Here is a 9,978-nt window from a genome sequence, read left to right on the forward strand (position 1 = left end):
GGCCATAACTTTTGAACGATTGGCGCTACGGCTTTCATATTTCACATGTGTATTTTTGTGAGAGGACCCTTCCTTTTGGCGCCGTTAATTTTGACCATTTGACTTTGACCTTGATGTTTGACATACTTTTGAAAAACTTTAACCTTTTCCATATCTATTCAATGGTTGCTGCTAGGGCTTTCATATTTCACAGGTATATTCCTCGAGACAATACTACTAACATATTTGATTTGCGTTTGAGATAATTTAACCTTCGCTAGAAGTTGCCATACGGGGGCATCAGTGTTCTACAAACACATCTTGTTTTGACAGTTTTAATATTTTTCTAACTTTGACAGATACTTTACCTATAACAAGTAGTCCAAGTTTAGTAACCCATTGAACCGTGTGTTTTTGAAAAAACAATTTTTAAAGAAAATTCGGGGCACTCTCTATCGGAACAAGAAATGAAGAAACAGACACAGCACTTTTGCAAGGGGTTGTAAAGCGCCTATTTTAAGAGCCCCACAAAATACTAAGAACTGTAGTACACTGCTGTTATGCCACTCTTACTGAGCTCTTCTATTGTTTTCTCGGGAAATATCTGTATTATGTGTATTTGAAATTGGTTTATATATCGTTTTCATGTTAAAAGGTTCCCTAAGGGTTTCCTATGTTCACGTCTGTATGGGTGCTCTCATGGGACACACAAAATTTATTCAGTTAAAAAAGTATTACATTTCTTTACAGGAATCAAATACATAAATTTTAATGTACATGAATAGATTCACATACCACCATACATGTAAATGTAAAGAGGCCTTTATAAATAAGAGATGTGTCAGAATGCTACAACAAAGGCGTTTAATGATAATTTTGAAAATACATTTCCCTTTGTTTCTAATTAGTTTAAACTTTACCGGTATTTCATTTGAATACATTTTTTCTTCATGTAAATACTAACAGGATTTGAAAACAGGATGTGATAGCTTACATTTACCCAATTAAAAAATATGCGGATTGCGGTATTTATAAATCATAACATCATGAACTCTTTCAGAAATGTACAACAGCTGGAATGATTGATAACTAGTTGTTGCATAGAACGTAACACATTTTCGAATTAAATGCAAATTCCACACATATTGATCCTGATGTAGTAAAAACTTGTACGAAAATACTCCTTTGTTATTTTACTTGCTAAGTCCGCCATATTGAACTGGAATGGTGATGTCATGTATTCCAGAGAGTACTGTTCATATCATGCTAACTAATGCATATTATCTATTATAATCTTCAGAAGGCCCCGTGTGTGTGCAAGATTGGTCCCTAGTCTGTTTATGGAGGAATAAAGGGGAACTCGAGTGTTTGCATCAGTGAAAGTGGGGTTTATCTAACATTTTTTTAGAAAAGATGAAACGGTGACGTTGCTTTAGACATTTTGTCGCTATCATCCATGTCACCATACATAGGCAACACCACATATAACATGCCGTATGTTGTTTATTTAAGCATATATCTATTTGAAATGTATTAAGGAGTAATAATGACTTTAGAACGCAGTGTTAATTATTTTTCACTCTAGACAATATGTCCATGATTTTACCAGAAACCTGTTGTATTATTGATATATGTAATGATACCTATTGATAGAAATTTTACGTTGATTCACTTGAATGCTAAAATCTTCTTCAGCAGAATATAAAGCAAACATTCTATGGAGTAATCAAATAAATTGTATATAAAGTAAGCAGGTTAATGATAACCTCAGAGGAAAATTTAAATATAAAGGTAAATTCTGAGCAAAAACATGTCAACATGCTATATATTTACGCCTTTTATGGTGGGATTCTTGTCCAGTATGAAATATTAAAAGAATATTTGCTTTAACGTCTTTTATATTTAGGTGTTGGAAATTTAAAAAAAACAAACAAACATATTTTTCTTTTCTTCTCATAATTGTGCAACTTTAGATAGAAATAGTAAACTGAGTTTGAAATCTAGCAGGGACTATATGTTGGCGGAACGGCGGCGTTTGAATATATCTCTTTTTCTGCTTCTCAAAATTATTACAGAATTATGAATTTAGTTACATATAATAACATTTTTAAACAATCAAAAGCAAAAAGGATCGAATTTTTTGAAGTAACTGAAATTAATAATTATAATTGAAATTAATAATTATGAATTAAAGTTTTTGAATATATCAAATAAATATGATTTCAAAACAAACTACAAACTTGCTAGGTTGTGAAAGCTTCCATGCAGTCTAAGAACATATTTGAGCAACAAATCAGTAAAAATTGTTTTTCTCTTATTAAACGGTCAATACGTTTTGTTTTTGTATCATTCACTACTTTACCATATGTGAAAATAAGAAAAATTTAAATATAAGAAGCATATAAAAATAACTAATATTCTCTAAAAAAAAATTTAGAAAAATAGAAGAAATTCTGGTTAGCCAATATCTATTTTTATAGTTTTTTTTTTCAAGTTTGTAGTATTATACATGTTAATAGAAAATATTTGGTATCATCTTTTTAAGCAAAAAGGACAAAATTATCTTTTGAACTAGAAGTAGGCATCACGTAATTTCCAACAGCAATTTTTAATTCTTAACGTCAAGGAAAAAGATGTCAAAATCGACGTGACCTTGCTTCTAAAATAAAGTAATCAATTTTGATGTAATTGATATCGTCACTTAGTGAGATTGTCTTCTTGAATCTATGAAAATTTCATTATTTTTTAAACACAATCAATATGAGAAGAATCCCTCCTTAGTGAAGTTAGATGATCAACAAAATTCTTAATAGATCCATCTATATTTTGTACCATTTTTAGGCATAAACTATTATTTACAAAAGAAATAAAAATCAAACTATAATATTTAATGTAATCTCGTATATTTTTAAACATATTTCTTCTTTTCGGGAGGTTAAAAGTCTAAAAATGGTTTGGACCATACAGCCCACTGAACAAAATATGTGAAAATTATAACATACTTTTAATACTAATTTAATTTCTATCAAGATTCAACTATGTATTAACTTTTCATGTGAGGAGAAACCCTCAACCAAGTTATCATGATCATTTACTAACATCAGGAGAAGAACTTGTAAGTTGTAAGAACTTGTTTCTGATCCTTTTGTGTTAAACAATAAAATATGTTCAAATCAAGTATCATGAATCACTATTTTCTTAAACTTCCAGATGGTAAATGTTTGTTTGAATTCATATTTAAATTAAACATATCTATAAATACAATGAAACCTTATACGACTGCAGACGCTCATATGTTTCTGCTATAGGTCAAATTCCGTGAATTTACGTATTCAGTTATTATTTCAAATCCACGGATTTTCAACGACCACAGATTGTATATGGGTCACGTGGTAAAAACTATTTCTACAGTATTATTATGATATTTACTGCGCATTTAATGACTTATATAAGACAACTTTTTTTAAAACATGCTAAAAACGCAATCTTGCGGGATTCGTGATTTCATAATCAACATTACTCGTCAAATTTCCAAGAATTTTTTAGTTTTTCTTTCATGTGTATTAATGTAATTAATATAATTAAGCCGATCATCTCTCGTATATAGTCTAATTGACAGCACATATATCTGGTGCAAAATTCCACAACTGAATAGTCTGATGATACATGTAGCATAGGATTACAAATTCGAGTAAATTGCATAGCACAGTCAAAGAAATTGGAAACAGCTGACATATTCAATATAATGCTACGAAAGTTATCAAAAATTGAATGTTAAAACACATCGACAGAATATGCGATTAATGTTTTATGGATCAATTGGTGATGATTTGCATGAAGTAAGCTGATATAGGCCATAGGATACACAAAAAATACATGTATGTGTGCAGGCGTTATGAGTACTTAAACACAATGTCCCTATTAAACGAGGGTTTTTATCCATTACATATCTGAACTGAAATTCAATGCAAAAAAGAAATGAAGAAAAAAAATCTCTCAACATAAATATAAAAGTCTACTTTTTACATGTTTTTCCATGTAACCAATTAATTTGAATCTAAAAACAAGGAATAACAAAAATCTGTAATCAATACCCCCACCTTCTGCGGATTTTTTGTATGACCTTTAGGAAGAATATAGGGAACTCGTCTTAATTGTATGCCAATGTATAGAAAATTCTATGAAATATGATAATGTTGGTCAACCTGTTTTTAAAGGCTTTTTACGGGGGAAGGCAATAAATGACAAATATATAATATACTTTTGATACTAAGGTAATTTTTCAAAAAGACGCAATCAATTTTTAATTGTTTTTATTTTTTAATTTCATTTCTTTTGAGGAAATACCTTCAACAAAATTGTAATGAGCAACTTTTTTTTAATATACATAAACCGTATATCAAATAAACTTCCAGATATGGTAATTTTGCATCCATATTCGTCATTAAGAAATTATAAAACCTTAATGCCAGTCACTGTTATTTTACTGTTTATGAATACCCCAAATATTAATAATTTTAGAAGGCAGTTAGACTTTGTGGGTTGTTTTCCATTTAGTACCAAGTTCCGCGGAAAACTGTGACCTAGTATAATCTTATCTGTATTTCATTTCTTACATTTCTTTAGGCGAGTATCGAACACACTTTTGTAATGTCCTATTCGGTTATTTGAATTAACATTTCTTAAAGGCTTTTGTTGAACACTCTGTTTGTAAATATCTGATCGCCTGGTTTATGGTATTTTGAATCATCTCAATCCCGCTTGCACAGTTGTTCTTCTGCTCGGCTACATGTAACCTGTATGCAAATACCGGTATCTCAGGTTTGTTTGTTTTGTTTTGTTTTTTGTTTTTTTGTTTTTTGTTTTGTTTTGTTTTGTTTTTTTTAGTTTTTGTTTTTTTTTTATTTACTGCACACTGGATTACATACGGAACAAAAAGCTTTATTTGATGAAAAATTTGCTAACACAATAAAGCAATCAAACAATCATTCACGATCTCTATTTTTGTCCCTCGATTTCGCGAAAGCGAGGACATTAAATCTCAGTCATTCGTCTGTCCGTCCGTCTGTTTGTCACAAAATCATTAACCTTGGTCATAACTTTTGATTGAGAAAAGATTAGGCTTTCATATTTCACATGTGCGTCAGCTGTGACAAGAGCTTTCTGAACAAACTATAATTATTTGACCTTGACCTTGAAGTTTGACCTATTTTTCAAAAATTTTAACATTAGCGATAACTTTTAAATGAGAGAAGATGGGGCTTGTATATTTTAAATATCCATAACGAGACTTTTTTCTATTCTCGAATGATTTTTGCCCCTTTGACACTGACCTTGAAGTTTGACCTACTTTTTGAGAATCTTAACATTGGTCATAACTTCTGAATGAGAGACGATAGGGCTTTCATTTTCACTTGTGCATTACCTGTGACAAGATCCTTTTAATGGAGATTTTGACCTTATGACATTGATCTTGAAGTTTAACATACTTTTCAACAATTTATTATAAACTTATAAAACTTCTGAATGAGAGAAAATAGGTTTTTTCACATTTCAAATCACTTCCTGTGACAACATCTTTCAAGGAATGTTATAATTTTTGACCTTATGATCTTCAAGTTTGTCCCACTTTTCAATATATTTTATCATTGGCTGTGTAGCTTTTGCATCAGAAGAGATTGGGCTTTCATATTTATTCATTGTTGATATGTGCATTACTTTGACAAGACATTTTCTGAATGTATTATGACTACTGACATTATGACCTAGACCAGTTTGTCTTTCTACAACTTTAATCTTAGCTGTACCTTTTTCTACAGACTGAATTGCTTTAAAATATAAACCATATTTATATGATGTATAGACAAACCAAGACAGATAAGACATTTACAATATATGCCATGTCATTTCACCCCCCAACCAATAAGTTCTCGAAAGCGGGGGACCACAATTCTCTGAATTTGCTTGTATAATCAATATTGCATGTACGTCCCCACTCCGCCCCCCCCCCCCCCCCCAAAAAAAAAAAAATCAGCATTTTTTTCCATATGTGCTAATACTTAATAGAATCTATATATGTCTCTTATTTATAACCTAATTGAATATCTGGGGCACACTAAAGCAATGTAATACTGAAGTATCTGATTTTAAAATAACACTCCAATAGAATACCGGTATGTAGCTATTGTTCTGGTGAAGCATATATAGATTAATAGCTGAGATCTGCATGAAGTAAGCGGGTTCAGGGAGAATATAGGGAAATCATTTTAATTTTGTGTAGATACATTGTATAAAGAGAATTCTGTGAAATGAAATAATGTCGGTCATCCTCTTATTTACTTTTTTTCAGAGAAAACAATAAATGTCAAATAATTAACATACATTTGAATCGAGGGTAATTTTAATATATATATATATATATATATATATATATATATATATATATATATATATATATATATATATATATATATATATATATATATATATATATATATATACACACACACACACAATCAATAATTATTAACGTTTCATTTCATTTCTTTTGAAGAAATTCTTCTGTACCCGGAGAGGAGAATATGAGACGGACCAGACTAGGATTCAAACCCAGACCTCTACCAACTATCTGGCCACCGGCGATCGAATCTGTCTGACTGCCAAAGTCCTCCCTATTTAAAGGTCTTAGCCCCCCGAAGACACTAATCCAGGCTCTTCCCTAGTAGTTCTTTCAATTGTCAATTCCAGACATAGCACGGTACCAAATGTAACAAAGATTCCAGATTTGGTAATTTTGCATTTAAAGTCATTTTTAAGATATTAAACTTTTAAGTCAGTCACTGTAAATTTACTGTTGATTAGATACCCAAAACCTTGATGATTTTAGCTCGGAAATTATACATTGCGAGATTACGAGTTATTTTCCATTTATGTTTAAGGTAAAATTCTGTTTGATTGATTTCACGTAAATACATGCCTAGGACACGTGGGAAAAAGACCACCCCCACCCCCACCCCCCAAAAAGAAATAGATGCAAATATGTTAGCTTTTTTACTGCACATTTGATGACTTATACAGGAAAAAAATCTTTAACTATTAGTATATTTGATGAAACGTGGTAAAAGAAATATTTTTAAACCCATTATTTTAAAATCAACATTGCACTGCAACTTCCAAGAAATTATCAGTACTTTCATACATATAAACAGTTAGTTAACCTTGTTTAATCATAACCTAATATTGACAGCACATGCAATATCTGGTGCACTGGTAATTGAACTTAATGTGATTTCAGAATCACCAGTGTATTGCATAATGCAGACAAAGGGATCGAAAACAAGTGACAAATTCTTTAAAAAAAAAAAAAAAAGATACATATGTAAGTTATTACACATCAGCAGAATAAGCAGTTAATGTTTGATATAGATTATAATAGCCGAGATTGGCATGAAGTACATATTAACCTTAGAAAAGAAAATAGATAACTGCACATATATCTATTTATATATGTGAAATTCTGTGAAACAAATTAATGTCAGTTATCCTGTTGTTTACCCTTTTTACGGAAATAACGAAAATTAAGTTCGTTTTTTATTTTTTATTTTTAAAGATACAATTACTTAATATCACCTTCGTGTTTTATTTATTTATTGAGAAGATACCTTCAACGAAGTTGTAATCAGTAAATGAGTAACATTCTCTTCAATTCTCTCTCTCTCAATATATAAATATAAACATATATATATATATATATATATATATATATATATATATATATATATATATATATATATATATATATATATATATATATATATATATATATATATATATTAACAAATGAACTTCAAGGTGTGATGATTTTTGAATTTTACGTTCTAATTATTCATCTTTAAGAATTCCAATGAATACAATAAAACTACGAGTCCAATCACCGTTATTTCCTGTTTATTTTATATAAGGAACTACATTAAAAATTTTAGTAGGAGTTTTATGTGTTAATCTCCCCATACAAACCGTTTAAACAGATTTCAAATGCTTCTCCGCCGTAAAGATGTGTACATTAAGATTTTACCCTTGTTTAAATTAAATAAATTTAAATGCTTTGTTAACATGGTTTCGTAAATTCAGGAGGATAAACCAACAATTGCTTTAATTTTTTTTTTAAATTATCGATTCAATTTAGGATTTGCTTGATACGGTGAAAGGTTCCAATATGAACAAGAGATAACCTTTTTAGATTGTGTTTCATTAATAGGAATCGTTAACACGTATCATTTTCCTAGAAAACAAGTTATTTATTACGGAAAAAAATAACTGTATTAATCGATTTATGATATATATAAATTGTGTTTCATTTGATAGACACTTGAAAAAAAAATCTATATATTTCCTCCTGAATTTAAGAATATGATGATTATTGGATAGAATTATCTTTGCTTGGATAAATTAATTGGTACATGAACAAATAAATGTGGTATTGATGTACATTGTATATCTCTTAATAAACGGGCTGGACTAAAGCAATTCGTTACAAGGTTACAAATGAACCTCCCTGATAGTTATCGTACATACAATGTCAATAGTCAGCTGAGCAATGACTTTAATTTAAAAAAAAAAAACAAACAAAAAAAAAATAGGTAGATGAATTAGATATAGGAAAGATTTCGTTAAAAAGATAGATGTGGTAGAGTTAAGAAAAACAATACGCGTTACTGGTCACGTATTTTACGGTAGTACGTGTGTACACGAGGGTTGATCCAAAAGTTCGTGGAATTTATATTTTATTTATTTTTTAATGGAAAAGATTGAAAATTACAGGTGAAAAAATATACGCTTGTTGAATTTTCATAATTAAAAAATATTTTAAAAATTCATAATAGTAACACTAGCCGCCTATTGGAAGGTCGTTCTCTCCTCGTAGTCAAATTGAGAGCGTTAATGGACGTGGATCACCGATGCACTGTGCTTGACAATGCTACTGAAATCGGAACATCATATGAAACGACAGAGCGTAGTTTGAAAAATGATCGTAATATGAAGAAGGGCGGGTGCGAGATGGGTACCCAGGCTTTCCTCGAAGGCAGAAATGGAGAAAAGAATGCAGTGTTACGTATAATTTTTAAGTCATTTTGAACGAGAGGGCGAGATGCTCCTAGAGCGTGACGTGACATTCTTAACTTGACGTTACGCCAAAGCCCCCCCCCCCCCTTCCGAATTCTACAGCTATCCAAGTTAAGAAAGCTCGTGTGATCTTAATGATAATTGGAATGTGATGAAATATTCCAGTATTGTTGCATAATGGCTGTATTTTATAGATATGTCTTTTGTTTACTTTAATCACGTCACAAAAAAATTTTAGAAAGAAATTCCACGAACTTTTGGATCAACCCTCGTATACTTTAATGAAGCACATACTGAAAGGGCAAATATAGAAACTAGATCTTAAGTAGCCTTCCATTATGTAGACTTCAGCTCATTATAAATAACACATCAACGAAGTCCTAATCCATTGATGGTTTAGAACAGCTGAACATCGAGGAGAAAGGAGGAATTCATATTTTATGCCTTGTATTGTTCTTATAAGATAATGAGACATCGTTTTGATATTATTTTTTGCTGCTGATCTGAAGCTCGCAGGTCTGAAAAAAAAATTGGGATAGACGACTAGAGAGCTACAAGGCTATCCATTGAAAATAAATGAAATATAAATTGAATATAAAATAAATAGAGAAACAGCGCACTTTTTGTGCACATTAAATATACAGTTTTTTAATAGGCGACCCTGTAGCTCTGTGGTCGTCCATCCCAATTTTTTCAGACCAATGAGCTACAGATCTGCAGCTATTTATTGCCCTGGAATGATTTCACCATTTTAAATAGGTAATCGTATCTTCGATTTTATTCAAAACTTCATCGACTGGGGATATCACCTTAATGTGATTTCATGAATTTTAATCGTGATATCTTTTTGAATAGACAATGTTCCCTCTATTAAAA

At 30.5% G+C, this 9,978-nt stretch overlaps 1 protein-coding gene across 1 annotated transcript in view; it reads right to left on the reverse strand.

Annotated features, from left to right (window-relative positions):
• LOC133190276 (coiled-coil domain-containing protein 96-like) overlaps positions 1 to 9,978 on the reverse strand; it is a 266,577-nt gene that overhangs the window by 138,489 nt on the left and 118,110 nt on the right. The gene's annotated exons all lie outside the window — the stretch shown is intronic.

Source organism: Saccostrea echinata, unplaced genomic scaffold, assembly GCF_033153115.1.
Source record: "Saccostrea echinata isolate AGI-Se365-2 ecotype Australia unplaced genomic scaffold, CSIRO_AGI_Sech_v1 ptg000022l, whole genome shotgun sequence".
NCBI classification, from domain to species: domain Eukaryota; kingdom Metazoa; phylum Mollusca; class Bivalvia; order Ostreida; family Ostreidae; genus Saccostrea; species Saccostrea echinata.